Source organism: Stegodyphus dumicola, chromosome 5 (genome assembly GCF_044657685.1).
Source record: "Stegodyphus dumicola isolate Sdum_Otavi_A_Nest chromosome 5, ASM4465768v1".
Taxonomy (NCBI): domain Eukaryota; kingdom Metazoa; phylum Arthropoda; class Arachnida; order Araneae; family Eresidae; genus Stegodyphus; species Stegodyphus dumicola.
The window spans coordinates 104,355,628-104,376,871 of NC_140772.1; the positions used below are offsets into that span (position 1 = coordinate 104,355,628).

General features: G+C 30.0%; 1 protein-coding gene across 3 annotated transcripts in view; it reads right to left on the minus strand.

The window, feature by feature from the left end:
• The window catches only part of LOC118187681 (bestrophin-3-like), a 127,786-nt gene extending 107,511 nt beyond the window's left edge, over nt 1–20,275 (minus strand). For 2 of the 3 annotated variants that reach the window (XM_085816938.1, XM_085816937.1), the window contains exon 1: nt 20,150–20,275. The gene's annotated coding sequence lies outside the window, so the exon portion shown is untranslated. The remainder of the gene's footprint in view (nt 1–20,149) is intronic. The other variant, XM_085816940.1, reaches the window with a different exon arrangement.
• Between the last annotated feature and the right edge of the window lie 969 nt (nt 20,276–21,244).

The following is a 21,244-nucleotide window of genomic DNA, read 5'->3' on the forward strand; positions in this document are numbered from 1 at the left end:
ATTTTTCCATTCGAAATTTTTGTCACTTATTAACTTTCACCAGTAACCGATAGCCACCTGATCCAGGAGTTTCGAAAGTTTGAGCCTCCTTGCCTTGCATGATTGAACCAAAATCAGTTTAATATCATTTTAGCTTTGCGCGCATATTGCTTTATCAAATGAAAAAATATCAATGTATCTTTCGGAAAGGGAATCTAAAGACAATGTTTCCCGAAAGTAAAAATAGAAATCTACATAAAATTTATTATTAAGCTTTTAGACCTTGTTTTAGTAATATAGTGTTCGCATTTTGTTTAAAGTATCCGAACAATTTATTTTTAACGATATCCATTAATAAATTACAATTATTATCTGCTTTTTATATTATTATCTAATCACAGTATTATATTATTATCTGCTTTTTAGGTCATTCATGTACCCCTTCACTTTAATTAACACAGATAATTGGAAATTCGTTGTACGGAGAGATATTTTGAATTCCAGCTGAGTGCGAAACGAAATTATGCATAGCGTTCTACGAGTATCTTAGAAATCGATTTCGTTTACGCAATGAATGTTATGTAAATGTAAATCTGAAGAAACAGCTGGAGATTGTGAAAGCGCGGAAGACATATTAAAAATAACTGTCTTGGTTAAAGGCTCAGTCTTCCCAAATTAACACTGAAAGACCTCATTAAAATGCTCAGAATACCTTTACAGATTAAGAAACACTTAATATCTACATAAAAATTTCTAGCGATAAAAAAATATTCTTCTTCAAGATTTTCAATACCACTTTCGAGACAAGATTTTATTAGGCTTATAAAATCAGAATTAAAAAAAACTAAGAGGAATATTTTATTATTTTAAGCTTTGACTATTTAATCTAATTAATAATATAAAAATTATTTTTGCGTACTATACGCTTTGAAATTTTAATATCATATTTATATTACTAATATTTTAAGCAATGAAAACTGTTGAATAAAACTTTTTTCTGCTTCACCATATTTTAAATAGTCAAATTTTTTTCTTGCTGCTTCAAATTATGAAAATATGCTAGAAATACATATCTTGTGCACTGAAATCCTCCAAATATAAACTAGAATAACATCGTGTGGAGTTTAGGCATTAATCCAGTAATTCAAATCAGTAAATTCGAAGGTATGCGTTCGACTATAAGGCAGGAGGACATTTTTGAACTCAATGATTTATTTCTATCTTATTCTATATATCTGATGCCTGAACTTTTGATAATACGAGGTAATTAGTTTTCCTCAAATTATGCCGTTTAACTGCTCTTAAATTCTTCCTAACTATATCTGGAACTGTCTGTTAGTTATCGTGATTGATCAGCTACAGACACAGATAAATTAAAACTAAGCAATAATTTATTTAACTGCTCTTGATTGTGATTACAATGGAAATACAGTATGCAAAGCACCGTCTACAACCTATCAATAAGGGAGTCAAAAAAGTTGGAGCTACCCTGATCAGTTGAAACACCGCATCCGTTACGAAATTTCTTCAAACACCGCATCTGGTAGTTTTTCTATTGACTAAGAATTCAAAGTAATTACCAACTCACACAGGAAGCGAAAATAATAAATACAACAATACGACCGAAAAAAAACTGCTGCTAATATCTTCTGAGGTAACACGACATATTCATTCCGTTAAACATGAATTAGATCATGAATTATCATGAATTATAATCATGAAACATGAATTATCAATCTCTTAAACTCTTTAGTGAACTGTAATTAAAGCTAGAACTCAACTTGCAGTTTTCCTCCCTTTTATTCTACTAAATTAAGTATTGAGGAACATGGTGAACTACTAAGCGAATAATCGCTCAAGTCCAAGAACAGAAGCGTAAACTCGAGAAAAATTATCCTTTATTTCATCCAAATAAGAATATATAATCGGCCCCTTTCTCAGGGCGTGCAACAAAGCCTCCGCTTAACTTAAAATGTAAGAAATAAAAACTATCTAATGACTAGCTAAAGAGATTTAGTCGAAGCTAACACAAATTCTAACCTATTTGGCTCGTAATATAAAACTAACTAACGAAGCTATCAAAAGATATGTAATACGTCCAAGCGAAGTAACAGTTAAAGAGACGTAGCCAAAAGGCAAACGCGCGCTTTCCAGGAATCCTAACTCGCTCTCTAGAAGCCAGTAGAACCTTGACTTAAATACTTTCTACTTCTCATTTGCATTTAACGTCATTCTAAAAACTCATTCTGGTAAGCTGAAGCTAGAAGCTGAAGCTAGAAGAGATAGGAAAGGTTTATAAACTTAAAATAACTGTTTAAAAATTAAGATATCACAAAACTAAACGGTCGATTAATTATCGAGAATAACAAACAATAATTAAGCGCTTTGAAACGTACAAACAAATATCAAAATGAAATCCTCTTAAAGAACATACCTTTTTTTATTGCATTGATTTTATCGCTAGCTAAAGGGAATAACTAACTTTGGAGAGTTACTGAATTCGATGCAGTCCCGTATCAATACTATCTTAATTGTTAGCAAAATTTAACCCTTTTTGATAAAATGACGAGTATAATTAACCATCGGTTTTTCATGCCATAACATACAACAACGCGTTACACTCGTCACGTGACTAAAGTTGCTATTGAGTCTGATAATAACAGAGGGATTCTTTATTCCTCGAAAGGAAACTAGTACCTCAGCTAGGTTGAAGGCCAAAAGATGGGAACATTTTCCAGAACACAGGAAAAGAAAACCTACTAAAAGGGGCCGTGTGCTACAAGAATAAAATCAGAAGTGAGACATTTTTGTAGTGTAAACAATGCAGGATTCTTTTGCACTTACTGGAATGTTTTCAAAAATATGACACGTTTGATGACTATTAGGATTTACTTTGAATATATTTACTTTTTGATATTCCATAAGGAATTACAAATCTGTTCAAATCATTAATATAATTTTAATTAACAATGTGTACGAATTATAAAAGGAAACGTAGTTTTCTACAATAAAAATTAAATGGTTTATTTGAAGAAAACTTTTTATTATTAAATCGACCGGAAAGCGTTAAAATAATTTCTCTCGTGTCAATTTTTGTAGGAGGACAGAGATAAAAATCTGTCAGAATATCATTCTCTGAGGATGCTGCAGGGCAGTTTGGATTGATTTTGGAAATAAAAAGCTATATTACTTTCACTAAAGCTTAAGGCGCTGTAAGGATCTTAAGTTTTACTAACGTTTATTTTATTTTAAATCTTTACTATCACTTCTTATTTTCTACTTCCGGCCAGAATTATAAGCGTTAAGGTTTTTATGCAAAGTTTGTCTGGCGAACGCCAAGTATTTAAGTTGTGGCTTTTTGCCAAGCGAGAGAGAGGAAGCAGTGAGTCGAAGCAGGCCGCTTACCTTAGAAGTTAGGCAGTTGCTGGTTGCCTTCCAGGCCAGAGGTTTAAATCCTCCTGATAAATTTTAAACGTATTGTAGTGTTCACAGTTCTCTGTACTACATACGCTTCCTGTTAATATAAGGCCAATCTTCCACGTTTATTATTCTAAAGTTAAATTAGAGTTTAGTTTTATTTTTATACTTTTACGTTTTGACCCCAAGTAGCGGGTCTGTGTATTCCGAAGTACGGAAGTCATTGTAAATAGAGAAAAATAAAGGGTTTTGTATACCCTTCTTGTGTATCCTGTTTACTTCCCACAGTTTTGAACATAGCTTTAGTAAGCTCTCTGTTCCAAGTCAGGTCCTTGCATGTTCCCGAAGAAGGTAAGACGGAACATTGAACCTGATAGCGCCCAAGGATTGCTGCATTCACTTCTCCTACTTCTAATTATTTTCGTATGCACATGGGATACGTCAGCAACAATAATTAATGAAATTCATTTGTTAATTTATGCCTCCTATCGTTTAATGCACTTTTGATTATATTATCGAATATATTCTCCATGCATGTATATTTAATCCCCTTTTATATCTAATGTCAAGCGGCAATTATTATCCACTTTCCATGCAAGAATACAGCGTTAAGCTTGAAACTTTAAAAAGACAAAATGACTATTTCATCTTTGTATGTTTACTTTTAATCAGCAGTAGTTTGAAAAAACAAAATATGTGGAAAGTTTAAAATAATTTAAAAGGGCAAGTAAATACTAAAATCACTTCTCAATCTTTTTTATTTTTTCTCTTCTTTAATTTATTGTAAATACTTTAAACGAATATTGTTAATTTTCTGTACAATTCATTTGATTTTTAATCTTTAAAATCTTTAAAATAGAAAATGTGAGAGTTAACGAAAAATTTTTAAGCTTAAATTGTAATATTTTTAAGCAGCGTTCCAAAAACTTAATCTTGATTATGAATTAAAAAGATTCGTAAGAGAACAAGATGCTTTTATACGCAGATACACTGTGACAGGAATTAACTTGTTTGAAATAACAATAGGTGATTATGCGTCGGTCTTTTTGTAAATAACATCAGTCAAGAGCTTGACAGATTTTGTTTCAAATGATTCAGAATGTTCTAGTGGATTTGAATGAAAACAATTCTTTTCGATCCCCGCCGATGATAATTTTTCGTAAAGAATGTCGTTGATGGTTAGCATTTATTTCTCTCTGTGTTTATTCTTTATTGGCCATTGAACTGCGAAATGTTTGGATCAAGTTTTACATGCAAACCTCTAGATCCTAATTGGATATATTTATCATAAAAAGACAGTGATAGATCACATACTGCATTTAGCGCTCAACAGAAAAGTGAAGAGGTGAAGAGCTAGATTTTTGGCTTCAAGCAAAATATGATATAATTAAATTGAAAAAGAAGATTCATGGATCTGGTATTTCTATCAAGCGTTTAACTGAAAAACTCTCCTAAGCATTATCGTTTTCGTCTTCATCTAAACTGCATCCGAGTTTAAAATCCAAGTCAAACAAAAACAAAACTATCACCAGTCCACAAAACATTAGATCATTATCTTCAGCTATATAAAAGCAACGTTGCTTCCCATTGCATCAACATGAATTACTTTTAAAATACCTGTTTCCCATAATGACAAACAGAAACGAGTATTCTTAATGTGTACTACAGTAGTACAGCTAATAAAGCTCATTTCTATCGCCTTATATTCTGCATCTCCGTTAGAAAATTTCTTTCTAAGATGTCTTTTTTATTCGTCATCGTCTGCATAAAAAAAGCCTAGTGGTAATAAGAGAGTAATGGTAGTGGTGGTAATAATAATTGTGCTTACCCTTGGATTTCTAAACTTAAACGACATCTTAAAAATAATTCCGAAAACTTCCAACGTGTTTGGGACCGGAAATAGATAGGTAGCTCTGTGAGTTCCAGTTCAGCAGATGGGCCATCTGCAACGTCTACTGAGAATATGCACCATTTTACACAGTTGGGTGCACTTATGTCTGGTTTAGTTGACAGTAATACAAGAGCAGCTGCTAATATCCACGAAACTCCAGGTATATCTGAAAATTTATGGTCGCCCATGCGACGTTGGTGTCAGATATCTGGGATAATGTATATGGTGCAAACTTTTATTGTCTTCTGTTTGCTGTAAAATTAAATTTTCGAGCAATGAAAATCTTCTTTATGAAGCTTTATGCTGTGTCTTTGCATCTGTTCTCTCTCCTGTTAGTGGTATGTCCAGTCATTTTTTCCTATATACTCTTTAGCTCCTCACACAGTCTATACGTGGAGTTCGGAGACACTTTGCATACTTAAGCAATATAGTAAGTATACATTTGTGAAAGTATTTAAAAATATCTCATGTATCCTCATGACTTCCTTGTACGGCCTATTAAATTATGAACTTTTTTGGTGCATTTCGTTTAAACTTATTCCCTTGAATTATTCTAAATTAACCCACTCCTAAAGGCAAGTTGAAAATTGCATCAAACATCGCAAATTATGAAATTAAGCAGCCCAGTCAATTTTTGTCGTAAGTCAAACTTCTTATAATTTTATTTTTTCATAACGAGTATAAAACTTTCCCAAATATACCTATAAAAACCAAGACACGGCATTAAAAGTTAGATTTCGTTATTTATTCTTTTTTTTTTTTTTTTTTTTTTTTTTTTTTTTTACATTCGACAATGCCAAAACATTGAATATTTTTGTCATTTAAAACACATATGTAATTGTAAGTATATGACTACGTCCAACGATTTCGAAAATAAAGGCCGGGTAAGGACTTCTAAGCCGGCTAAGGGGAGTGGGTATCTATATATATATATGTGTGTGTGTGTGTGTGTACCTTTGGTACTGCTGATTGCAATACAAAAAAGAAATGCACAACTAGATGTTATAGAAGTCCCATATACAAAATTTCAATAGCCTACTGATGATCTTTTTTTCCAGTTATGTATACGTCCAGTCCTCAAGAAAAAAATCCATTTTGAATCTGTTTTGCAATTCGCTTTTGAAAGTCCTTTATTCTATTCGTACGTACAGACATCAGGCAAAAAAACCATCCAAATGGATTGAGGAAAGGTTAAAATGGATATTTCCGTTGAAATATGATACCTGAAATTTTTCGAAATTCTTTACTTGATACAAGAAAGTAAAATTCCGTATTTTACCCTACTTCAGTTCTCTTCTTTTTTTTCAGGAAGGGGGAGCAGAATCACCTTTTTATTATGAAAGTAATGTCACTACCAATCCACCTGCTAATCGGCTTCTATGATTTTCCAACATTTCTAAAGTAAGGCTTAATGAAGAGAAAACCAAACTACTACTACAAATGATAATAATACGATCATTTTCAACATATGCTTAAGAAATTCGGACGCTAACATAAATGAATCAAACTTTATATTCTAACTTGCTAATTTTTGAAGGAGAAGCTTTAAGAAATAATTTTGGCAAGGGAAAAAAAAAAAAAAAAAAAAAAAAAAAAAAAAAAAGAATTCAATGATACCTAAAATAACAGGTTTAGTTATGAAACCTGCAGGTTTTATATAGATATTCAAATCTGAAAGAAAGCAAGAGATAACGAAAAGTGCCTACAAGAAACGATATATCTAAAAGCCACAGTTATAACAACTTCTAAATGAAGTACAATTTCGAAAGTTTTCGGAATTATGATTAGGCGCTCTTTTTGTTAACTTTATTTTACACTCTGGAGGTAGTAACATATTATTTATGTATGCACGACTTTTATCGGTAATTGGGGGAAAACATTCGAAGAAAAGAAAACATTCTTCAGGAAAATATAGACTTTTAAAGCGGAGGCTAGATAGGGGGCAGTACTGTTGCAGTAAACTGTTGTTATGAGTAAATTTTGAAAAAGGCACGGTATTATGTTTTCGCTTTAATGTTTCCCTTTCTGCTAAAATGATAGTTTTGTATTAATAAACAATATCATCAAACAATAATTATGAATTTCTCCTATTTTTATCTCAATAGTAATGTGAAATATAATTATTTTATAGGGAAAAGCACATTATTACCCTTTTTCATAAGGAAGGATGAGCTACTGTGTTATAAATTCGTAAAAAAATATTCGAAACGATATTCTTATTAGCACAGAAGGGCTATTAGTCTCGAAATAGGGTTTTGCTTCGAATCACTATAAATGTGTCGTTTCACTTTTCATTCGAGTCTCCTGCCATTCGGAAAAATGTACGATATTCATCTTTCAAACTCAATCTGTATACAATATTTCAAGTAGATTAGCAAACTAAACTATTTGAAAGCAATAGATGCAGTTCTTAAGAATATTTGTTTCTTACTTTTGAAACGAATTGATCGGATTGATATGCTGCTTTTGTTGCTTCTGTGATTTTGGTTTAAATTAATATAGCATAAATGAGAATAAAACAATGCTTCACAAAAAAGCTAAAAATATTTTTTAAAATGTTGGTTAGCATGAGCCAGTATAAGAGCAGAGTGATAGTCTGAGAGCTCAGGGACAGCGTAAGAAAACCTTAATAAACCTTTTTTGGGCGACAGGTGAAATCTGAAACCTTTCAGATTTTTTGTATTGCTTTTATTCCAATTAGTTATGCATTAACATTTAGATATCTCTTACGTGGAATACTGCACGCACTTAGGCTATTATTTACTTTCAATTCATTTTTGGAAACTAAAAGGATGCACACTTGGGGCAAAACAAACTTGAGAACACTCAGAAAGCTCAGTGACTGATTTACACCTCTTCTGATGTATTTCTTTTCTCTGAGCATTGTTTTAGAAGCTCTTGTGCAACATTAGGATATTTATAACTTTCTTATTCAATTGGGATAAAGTTTTCCGATCTCTTTTAGTTTATTACTTTATGATCTCTTGTTTCTTTTTCCAGGTATATGAGAAAACATTTCTACTTGTCATATGATTTCTTAGTTTTTAAATTTATCTTCAGTTACGTTAGCATTAAAAAAGTAAAATTAAACACACAATTATTGACAGAAGAGTTTGTCAGTTTAACTCCAAAGATTGGGATTCGAATTCGTTCTGACTTGAAGGGGTAGGGAAGGAAACATTTTTTTTTTTTTTTTTTTTTTTTTTTTTTTTTGTAGGAGGGCTGTAAAATATTGTCACCAAATGAATGACATGAACAGAGTAATTTGTTGATGGATTCTTTTCTGACGTAATGTAATATTTAATAAAGGTAGTGCAGTCAAACGAATGTAACGTTTAGTATTCTAGTTACTCGTATTTCATCTCTTAATAATTTTAAGTAGTTCAGTATAATAAGGCTTTTCTACTAAAATCTGCTTATGGAACTTACTACTTCGCGTGTCGATGGTACTTGCACCTTTCGCGGTGTTTCTAAACTAACTATATTGCCACGTATAAATAGCAATAAGTTGCACAAGAAAAGAAAGGATAGTTCTGTACTCCCGTTGTAATAGGCCGATTGACAGAATTTAACTTGCGTTTTTCATGTCTCGAAAGCGCGACTTCGGATATACACTAGATTTCATATAGTATTTTGTTCTTAAACAGGTATTCTAACACAAAATCGGGCAATTCTGAAATTACTTAACGAATTCTTTTTTCATATTTCGATTCTACGAATTAAATTATGCCTAAATGTTCAGTTTTGTAAAGTTTGATGAGAAACTTACCGAGAAATTTTGAAGTTTGTCTTGGCGCACTTTTTTTAGTTTGCTCCAAGAATAATTCACTTGACGAAGTTTTTAAATTATGGTAACCAATTTTCCTTTCTCTTTTACTATGAACAGGGAGAATAAAAGGTGTATCGCTCATTCTTTCAAATAATTTTAACAAAGTGCGTAAATCATATTTGGCATTATTATAGCTTATAACAAATACACAAAACATCAAAACGCGCCAATATATTAATCTACGGAAATTTTAATAAAAATATTAAAAATTTTTTCAGGTATCTCTAAGAAATACAGCTACTTTTAAGATAATGGCATAACTTTCAGGTTATAATTCGAAACTGTTTTTGAAACATTTATAAAGATTTTAAAAATACGAAAAACAAATCAGAAAATAGCTGCTAATTTTATTTGGATTAAACCTAAATTTCTAAATGTGAAAGGAAGAATCAAATAAGTTTAAAAAATGTAAATTAATAAATATCTACCAAACTCAATTAACATTGAGGAGTTCAAATTTTGAGACCAAATTTTTTAAAAACTACTGGTGCGATTATTACAAAAGGCACCAGTAGCCTTTTGGCAAAATTTGAGTAGTAAAATCTAAATATGAAAAAAAAAATCGGTATTTCATTTCAGAAAAAGTTCTTTTTATCAAAATATCTATGTTAGACAAATTCTATATATAAATCTAATATGTATCCTAAGTCGCGCTTTAGAGACATTACATATGGCGGCTAAATTTCGTAAATCAGCCTAGTAGAACGGGAGATGTAGAGCTGTATTTTTTGTTGTTGTTGTTGTGCAAAATGTACATAAAAGCACGTAAATGCTACTTCTTCAAACAAATATCTTCTTATATTGTTATTATTGTTAATTCATTACGGCAAAGCATGCGAGAACTGTCTCTGTAGCTATAGTAACGGATGTATTCGTGAAAACCCCAGGTCGGAAAAGCAAAATACTATATCTTAAACTAATATTTTAAATTATTTCTATTATCTTAAATTAATATTTTGAATAATCGAGGTTAAGAAGTTCGACTTATCTGGAAAAATTAGAATTAATTTTAATGTATTTGACGTAAGGGGCAGAAGAGAAATTCAGTTCAACTAGTCTAAAATTCGAATTATCGAAGCGTAACATTTGTATCTCACAGTAAAGAGGCAAAAGGTAATCCTGACATTCAGGACTATAACGTAACTCCCTCCAAACACAACCGAATATTTAGACAATGCGTCAGAATAAAAATGGTTTTATTATACAACCAAAATATTCAAAACGTTCGTCTATAGCAGCATGCAACGCATGCTTGCACAAACACGCAAGAAGTTAATTTCGGGGTGTTATCAGTGAAAGATCTTTTACACATTTCTTTCAGATGTCTCCTACATTAAAACCAAAACTAAACATTGTTTATTAAAAAATTCTACGTAAAAAAAAAAAAAAAAAAAAAAAAAAAAAAAAAAAAATTCTTATGCTACAGAAAGCTCAAAACTCGCAAATTTATAAAATCGTCGTAGAAGAAATATTTTGCAGCTTTTGTTAAGAGGCAAAATTATTTAACACTACCTTTTCTCAAAGTTTTGTAATTTTGAAATTTACCTTTTTCCTTCTATTTTCAATAGGAGAAGAGATAAACTCAAAGCCCCTAAAAGGGGATTCCCCTTTTAAGTTTTCACTTGCTGTTCTGCAATAGAAATTTTCTGTGCATTTTAAATAAAATAAAGAAGATAGGGGGATAGAAAACATTAATCGTTAACTTTCTCCTCCAGATATTATATTGATTCGTAAATTACTTTGATGTCCTGCATATTTTTGCTTCATAAACCTTAACTGTGCTTGAGATCGAATCATTTCTAATAACACTTAACAGGCTTGATTCCCTAGCTAGTTTGCCATTTCCAGCGTTAAACACAATTTATTAAGAAAAAAATTGAGATATAAATTTGTGGAAACAGGGGAAATAATGCTAAATGAAAATTTAAAGTAAGGCAGTTCAAATTCATAAATGAAATCAACATTTTCAACACTTAGAAGAAATGTTATTGTTTTTATTTTAATAAAATCGCGTCCGACATAAATAATAGATGTAATTATCAATTGGAAGTGGGTAAGATTTTTCATTTATCTTCTCTATTACAAAAGTGCGATACTGATTATCAAGTTAAGAGAATCATTTAAAATATTATTTTAATATGATCTCTTTAACAACATTTTGAAAGAGCTGTTATATATTCCGTGAGTGTCAGATAAATGAAACTTCTAATGCCATAAAATAAGTCATTTGTAAAATTTCTAATTCTGATTCTTGTGTTCAGTGTAATTTAATAGATATGATGAAGTTTCATTGTAACACAGAGAATTGCGCGTACTTTTATGCGTTACTTTTTAAATTTTATTCAAGCAGAATATCCTTTCTTAATATTTTGGTAATATTCCTTTTATATATTTTATGTTGAAAAAGAAATGCAAAAGCAAATGATGATCTTGTAATTAAAATTCTTCTTTAATTGTATTTTTATGTTATTTAATGCTACAGATTCAATTTTTTGAGTAGGTGATCGTATATAATATTTGTATTTAAGTGTACAAATGAAACTTTAGAGTATTTTTTTTTGTTTGTTTTTGTTTTGTTTGTTTTTAAATTTTTAACAATACGTTCATCTTTTCTTTTCTTCGAGGCACTAAACTGTAATCTGAATTTTCCAGATTGTAGATTTTATTTAACACCTAAAAAAGAAACTTCTTCAACTTATTTATCGTTCCTATTTTATATTTTTTTTTTCCGGGAGCAGTACACGAGACGGATTTATGAATGAAATTGAGAAGCACAAAGTAACATTATTTCACTGATCGACATCCTTATGAGATTTTTTACTTGCAAAGGCAAGTTTGTAAACGATGAGTGAGACAGCCAGATTTAGTATTAAAGGAATTTGAAGAAGGAAGTGAATGAACTTTAATGTTTGCCACATTAGCTTACGCATTTCTAACTTGTACTCAAAACTAATGTCCTCAAATATGAACATTAATCTGATCAAATTTAATAAAATGATTAAAATAATTTAAATAAAGTTTATTATTAATTTTTAAACCAAATGGAAGAATACATAAGGGTACTAGAAATATGAAATAAATTTGTATGAAATAATACACAATTCAGTGGCAACATTCTAGTTCTACTTCTCTTCTCTACAGTCTGTATCTGAATATAGCCTGTAGCAGTAAATTTTTATATAAACTTGAAGATTAGTCTGAACCTGAAAAAGAAGTCTTTCTTTTTTTCTTTTTTTCGATTTTTTTTTCTTTTTAGTCCAAAAGGTAATATCACTTACGTAAACATTCTTTCCTGCAGGTAGATAACTCTCATCTTTTTTTTTTTTTTTTTTTTTTTTTGTGCATCCATTTGAACAAAGTTAAAACTTACTCAAAATATGGATTACTAAAGATGTATTTGTCTTTTATTTAACTTTTTCAAGACTTCCACTTTCTTAACACAGGTGTTGATTCATACTTGTGCTTGTAAGCACTGGCACTGTCTTATAGAAATCATTAGTTGACATTCTGAAATATTGTAATATAGCTGAATATAATAAATTATGGAGAATTATAGGACTAAAGCAAAATAAAAAGCATTTAAAAGTAATATTAACAAATTTTTAATTTTATGTGTTATTAACAGCGGCGTTCTAGTGACAGATTCATAAAGTAATGGATGCAGATTCAAAATATCCTGGATTATAGAAGATACTGGACTACGAAACATGGGACTCTTGTAAGCCAAGAAACGTCAGAAATCAGCTATGCATTCGCCGCGATTTCAACTCCAATTTCTATATCTAAATTATGTTATAACTGGCACCAGGAGGGAACGCAGAAACGAGGGCAAAATTTCTTTTCTAATTGATTGCTAATATTCCAACGAAAAACAAATGTACAATGATTTCATGAATTTATCAAAATTGCCGGACAGTTTCAGTAGAAACAATGTTGGTATGAAAGTTAATGTAATACAAATGTTTCTTTTTTGTTTTAAAGGGGAAAATCACTGAGAAATAGTAGTAAACCATTGAAGTACTGATTATTTTACGTTAAACTTTCATCTATATATATTATGTTTTCAATCAATCAATAGTTTTGCTGTTTTAATTTTACTGAAAACACTTCTTTGCGTAATACACTAAATATAATACCGAACTTGTGAAACAAAATATTTTAATCGGTAAGATATGCCCACAGAATCTCAGACTCAGGTTTGAACTTCAGTTACCAATTTTCCCAAGAAGTAATTCTCTTTCGCCACCACTGGAGGTAGAAATTTTGAGAGCTCAGACACGGAGTAAGCCATCTGTCAAAATCTAAAATAGCTTTTCTTCACTAGGATAGAATACCACTGATGTTTCCATCTCAGAGAAGGTATGCAGTGCTCTCACAATCACTACATTCGTATGCTAGAGCACGTGCATGAAACCACTTGCTGAAGTGTCTTCTTCTCTTCTCTCACATATAATCACGTTTCTTCTCTCAAATATCATTTCAATAGACTAGAGAATTCCGCGGCAAACATCAGTATTATGAAAAAACAAATAATTTCATAATTTTATAATACGTCAACTGACACATAATATATCCAATCTTTATGGAAGTGGTTTACAACGACTAGATAAAGATAATACTTTTGCATAAAAGAGATAATACTTTTGCATTCGAGGGGAAAAAATCTAATAACAGATCATGATGACATCTAAGATAGTGTTTACCAAATATCGACTCATTTTCTTGACCTTTTCTTTTACAGTCAATAGAGCAACCTTTTTTTATAATTTATAACTCAAATTATATAACCTTTTATATTTCAAATAAATTTGAAATGAAGGGTACGGAAAAATTATGAGCACATTATGAAGTGTATTATCCCAGAAGGGCTATTAGTCTCAAAACGGCATTTTACATCAAATCACTAAAAGCGTTGAATTACTTTCCAAACTGCTGCCACCAAATATTATCGTCCTGTATTATATTTGAAGAAATTAAATAATGAAGAATTTGCGTGAATTTATGCATGTTTCTCCCAATGTGAAGACAACAGCAGTACTTAGATTACCATCAAATTTTGAATAACGTAGTCCTCTACCCAAACATGGGCACTTGGAAGCTCAAGTTTTGAGGATTGAATTAGTTTTATTATCTATTTCATATTTTGTAAAACTTTAAAGAATTTTTTTATCAAAAAGCTCAACGACTTTAAAGCGAGCAGTGGCAACGACGTATGGAATAAAATATTTTTATGCGTGGAGGTTAGAACAGATGTAGTAAGCCTTCTCCATACGCCCCGTGAAATGAAAGTGAAGCTACGAAACGTCACGGTATGACGTCACCACTTATTATGGCCTGTGCCATTAGCGGACTTTGTTTCCATTCTCCTAATCGGCGTTGTTTGCATGTATTAATCTCCCATTCTAATTTTAATACTTAACAGATTTTCTACTTAGTATACAGAAAAATCACAAGGATTTATCAAATTTATTAAAATCTAGGTACAGTAAAATGTATAAATAGTAACTATAACACAAATGCATACACGGTAAAACCTGGAAAATCTCTGGAAGTTTCAATAGTATTTTATGCAGATCATGCCTAAAAACACTTTCTGGACCTTGGAACGTTGATATTTGTTTCGAATTCAGTGTAATTTTATTTAACGATATGTTTCGTAGTCTTACCCATACGCTATATAGCGGCCATGAAGACTGAGGTCACGTTGCTAACATCTCCTTGGCTTCAATTTTATGAAGTCATGCTTACTCCACCTATTCTAATCTCCACGTTTTTATCTCCAGCGCGAGAAAATGTCTACGGAAATTCTAATATATACTATTTTTAAATACTTTAAGCCCAAAGAGTTGTTATCCCAAATGCTCTCGAAAAGTGTATGTATGGAAAAAATGCTCCTTGGGCTGTAGTATAAAATCTGAAGGCTTTCAGATTTTTTTTTCCTTTTTAATTTTTTGAATAGGAGTTATTTTGGTATGTCATACGATTAGCAAATTCTTGTTATTTAAAGAAAACTTTCGATTGGTAAATATTAGAAAGAGTTTGCTTATGGTATTATGGAAAATACTAAATGTATTTTTTAAGTCTTTTATTTGCATTTACGAGCTGTTACACAGCTCTGATGTACACATTAAATTTATCTCCAGTACAAGGATTTCACAGGTCATTGTTTTTTCATAAAATAGTTTAAGGTTATTTACTTTCTCAGAAAATATATTAATTAATTTTAAAAATGAAAAGGTGAAAAAATCGGATTTAAAAAATATTGCATTCTAGATTGGGGGATTAATTGTTCCACTGTTATTTTTTCTGGCGCTTCAAATAAGCCAGATTTTATTTTTGAAGATTGAACTGGATTATATGGATCATGGCAAAACAGGCGTGGGCTCTTTGTCTAAAGGGATGGATGACTTCTTGAAGAAATTTATAAGTTTATCCATGTTGCAGCTTATAAGTTTAATTAAATTTATTCAAATTTACTACTCGTTATAACTAATTTAGATTGTTCTAAATAAATTAAAATTTTTAAAGATGCATTGTTTCACGAGTCCTATAATAAACTCTATTTTATTATAGGAAGTCTGAAATTAAATGTTAATTTTTAATGGTCATAAAATTTTAAAATCAAAAATATTAAAATTTAAAATTTTGTTGAGGTGTTATTTTATTTCACAGCTTCTGTAATAAACTATGGTTTCCTGAAATTGGATGATTAATTTTGAATTCGATATAACACCATAACATAGTAAGTAATTCTTCTAAATAGACAGCGTCTTAGCTTATCAAAAAAGGGTACTGTTCTGTTATCAGGATCGGTTTCAGAAATGTATGTATGTATGCACCCATGTGTTCATGTATGCATGTATATATGTAATCCCGAATGCATGTGTGTGTATACATATATACATATATGCACATACAAGCATACACACGCGCATACATTCATACACTTCTGACTCCGGTCCCCCAACAAAACAGCACACAAAAAGGCATCTCTGATCACAAGCGAAATGCCTTCCTTTTTATTTTCTCTTTCTCTTCCTCTCTTTCCCGCACCCGTATTTCAATTAATTCCTTATTATAATTTCCTTATTCCCCATTATAATAATTTTTCATAATTTAGTATCCCACTTGTTTCCAGTTAAATCTAATTCCCTCAGTTCGCCAAAAATTATTGAAAATATTGTCCCTCAGCATAGTAAATTGTGCATTATATTTAGTAAGAGAGCTATATTTTTCGTATCCTAGAATTTTTAACGTTCGTTGAGACGAATGGTTTGGTTTATTTAATTATTTAATTGTGACAAAGCATGCGAGGGCTATCTGCCTAAGGTCGTTGATACGAATACAGTTTTTTCTGGAGAGTGGGGACTCTTGTAAGAAATTTATAATCCACACGTTTGCTTTTAGCAGGCTGAAATTAAATACAATATTAAAGAGAGAATTTTATTAATTTTCTTGACCAGTAAATTTATTAAAATTTTATGTGCATGTAAACAGCCATTCTTTATGTTCTCGTTCTATTTTTGTCTCCGTAAAACGCAATAAAAATAATTACAATAATGACCAACATACTTAATGCAGTAATTAAATTAAGCTATTATTGCTATAATAAAGTACATACAAAAATTTAAATTTAATAAAATACAAAAATTTAATAATTTCAAAAAGTTAGGTGTAGGTTTTATTTTCTTAAACACAAATTCTAGACATGCATTTTAGTCTAAAATTTTCTGAAAATAAAGCAGATAATTTTATGGAAAGTATTTCAACGTGTGTCAACTTTCACATTGGTTTTCGGACACTTGAGTTTTTCAGTTATACTTGCAAATGTCAGCAAAATGACTGTTTTTTTTCCACATAAACAATTCATCATCTATTTTAAAATCTGCTTGTTTTGAACGAAATTATTCAAAACATTTTTGGTAAAAAAATAATTTATTCAGAAATTTTGAAAAATGTACTCGTATAAGTATTCTGATGCTTTAAAAAAATTATATTTAATTAAATTGTGAAAATAACGGGGCACTGAATATGTAGTTGGATTTCCTGTCAGTAAAAATGACATTTAGTATATACTTTGTCATGTATTCAATACTAATTTTTTTTGTGTGTAAGGATATTTCATTTGTTCAATTCCTATGTAAGAATTGCTTTTACGTACGAATTACTTTCGAAGAAATATCAAGTTTTTCTTATTCTTTTCTTAAATTCGTTCCTTGAATTTTCCATAGGATTTAAGTTCGGAAAGTGCTTAGAAGTTTTGGTAATTTCAGGACTTTTGTGTAATAATTACAAGCGAATATTTAGGGCTGGATTTTTAAGATAGTTATTCTGATAGAACTTGAATATATTTTTCATTCCAAGCTTTATAGAAGATGTTTTCAGGTTTTCATTAATGAATATTTATATGTTTATACTAAACAATATTATTTTCGATAAACTCTAATTTCTTACTCAAAAGGCAGCGAAACATCCCCTCAACATTGCTTACTATAGATTTTGCCAAAGTTAGGCTTATTTTCCTTATTTTCTTGTTGAGGAAGAATTTTCTCTTGCTGATCGCCCACTGTTATTCATATGCTTTGAATGACTCTTCTGAAAGTTTCAAAGTTAACGTTTACTTCGAACCGTTCTTCTATGTCTGCTGAACGTTTTACAATACTCATTTTTGGCTCTTGCTTGATTTTTTATAAAATAAATTTCCAATTGTTCCAAGTGTTAGCTTGGAATGTGGTTCAAACTTAAGTGCATTTTCAACAGTTCCATGCAATTTCCATCAATTCATTACATCAAACATATTTAGTTTTACCATCTTTAAAGAGGTGAATTATTAAATTTCTTAACAGAATTGGTCGTCTATTTGTAGCGTCTTACCAGCTTCAATGCAGATACGGAAATATTATTATATTTTGTTAAACAATTGCTATACTTTCCAAATGCAGATGCCGAATTATTATTAAGACGTTTTGAACAAATTATTTTAATACAGGAAATATTTTGATATATTTATTTTACAACAAACGAGGCTTAAAATAAAGAAAAAATATGAAGTCTGCATTACAATATTTAGTACAAGATCTATGTAAAGTTATTTCTAAAATACAAGTATCGAAAAACAAATGTGGGCCACTGTAAGTTAAAAATAACTGACAAATTTTATGTTTTAAACACATATTTCATGCAAAACAAATTTCTAATATTAACTTTCAAAATTTTATCTTATGCTTTTATTTTTTTACATTGAAAAACAGAACTGAAATATATACGTCTTAAAGATAATCGCTTTCGAACTGTCTCACAGCTGTAGTAGCACAAGTGAAAGTAAAGTTTCAGAAATAAAATCCAAATATGTTACTTATAATTCTCAATAAATTTTGCCGCTGACGCGTTTTGGCTTCTAGTAATTGCTAAATTACTTGTAGCTATTCCTATAAATTTCTCTAACGATTAAATTACAGAATTCTTTAAAAGGTGTGGTTTAAATTTTGTCACCTAGATAACATTAATTTTTTTTAATCTTTTTTCTGTTACTCATGTTTCATATCAACCTCTCTTTGCATTACGTATAAAGAATGTGCAGCATTTGTTGTTATCATTCAAAATGCATGGATATTTCTAGCAGCATCGTTCCTGCATTATTTTCTGGACAGGACTGAAACTAGAGATGCTCTATCTTTATGGTAAATGAACCTGTTAACTGTTGCAAAATTCGACGTCAATTCGTTAACTGCTGTTAGCATAACTGAGTAATAAATATCTAGATAGATTTTTTATTCACATATTATAAGGATTAAATGTATAGTTTAGTTTAATTTAAAATCCTCTGAAATATAGCATCTTCCTTTGTAGCATACGAGCTCTTTTTTTAAATTTTTACTGCATAAATGAATGCAAATAATAACTTATTGTAGATTGTTGTATTATATGTATAATCAGCTATTACACGTTTTCTGTTAGGTTGCAGACTAAAGCCAATTATTTCGTAAAACTGGGTAAATATATTTTTTTTAACGTCACTAAGTTATAAAGAGTTTTAATGGTACTGAACAGAAAATCCTTCTTTTTAGAAGGATTGTTGTTGTGATGCAAAAGTTGTGATGTACAAGTGCTTGTACGATATTAATCTATCGCTGTAGGAATTATACATAATTAAAATATAATAACTAACATATATAATAATATCTGAGTCAGAGTATAAAGCAGCGTCAAATACGAAATAATGCTGCATTTTAATGAAGAATAAATAACTGAATGATCTAAATATGATACCTGGACAAAAAAAAAAAAAAAAAAAAAAAAAGTCTGAAAGGGTATAGATTTTAGCGATTTCCGTAAAGGGCTTTTTTAAAGTTTAATATGATTTATCAGCAAAGATGGTCCAGGTGGAACAGCAAAACATTTCATAAGATGAATATGCATTTAGGCTAGCATGGGAAACATTATATATCTTCTGCATATTTACAAGGAGAAAAAAAAAATTATATAGTTCTATAAAAATACTTAATTTTTTTAGTCAGATACATCATGAATTAAATCATTTTTATTTAAATCAATCAGATTAAAAATTTTAAAAATAACATTAAGAATTGCATCTATTGTTTTTAAATAGTTTAGTTTGCTAGTTAATAGCAAACAGATAAAATATGAAAAAATAGTATCTTCCAAATGGACTTGAATGAAAAGTGAAATAACGCATTAAAGTGAAACAATGTAAAATCGTTTTTCGAGACTAATAGCCCTTTTGGACTAAAAAAATAAAATTAAAAAAAAAAAAAAAAAAAAAAAGCATCGCAGTGCATTTTTAAATATAAGACTCCTCTCATAAGATAGTATAATATTCTTTAGATTCAAAAACATCATTTTATATTCGGAATCACATTTAAACAAAGATATGATTTTAATAAAATCATTTCGAATCAAATTAAACATATTTTAATTACATATAAAAATAAGTAATAATAGCTCCATGCTATAGAAGTCCAACGGAGTCTAAAAAGTACATCTTAAATTATGATTGTATATTATTCACTTACCTGAAAATAAAAGCCTCAACTAAAGTAAAGACAGAAGAAAATACTAATAGGTTGAGCGCGTGAATGCCGAAGCATCAATGTCAACTCTTCCAGCCGCGTAATGTAGTCTGCCATTCATTCTTCGTCGATTATTCCCTTTCGAATTCTTTGAAAGTGAAGACGACAGGGAATTTTATCCGTAGGGAATTCGGAAAGGGGACGAATTGCATAATAATATTTACCTGTTGCGATTAGTTATTCAGTACTGGAGATAATAGGTGTATTGAAGTTGCGTAACTTTAAAAAACTGAAAATTACATATTTTTGCTTCGCAGTTAGAAATTTACATTAATTTTTTTACATAATTTAATTAAGAGTTTTGTAATCTAGTCAGGTTATCATTATGTTAAGCTACCACCATTAATCAACTATGTGGTGCACCTTAATGCAAATTTTTGTGGCTATTCACAAAGCATAAGGTTTATTTCTCATATTATCAAATTTCGAATAAAAGCTGTACTTGCCAATTGCTCTATACGAATATAAAATAAAAATATAACGATTATGTTAGAATTATGTAGTAACATATAAATTGTAGACTTATTTACATATTTTTTTCACTTAATTTTGTTTAATGTTTTGATAATTCTACTTTTATAGCATTTTACGTTCAAACAGAAATATGGAAATAAACACATGAGCTTTTAGACATTTTTCATTTAAATTGTAACAATGTCTATAAAGATATTTGCCAAAGGAAGAATGCATCATTCTTCATGCATGGCTTGGATCGACGTTACGTTTGACAGAAAAATCATGGTAGCTCCCATGCAGCCAGCTCATTTGCCGCGGGTAGAGAATTTAAAACTGAAATTCTTTCTAGAGTAGAGTTTTAATTTTAGTGAACATTTATAATTTAGTTTTAAGAGCAGGAAACACCAAATGTTAATTTACTGAAATTAACATTTACAACTTTTTATGTTATTTCAGTAAATTACCACGTTAATTTACTGAAATAACATAAAAAGACAGTAGAAATAATTCTATAATTTTTCCATTTTTGGCAGTTTTTTTTAATATTTTGCTTTATTTTTGTTTTTTAATTACAAGATCTTT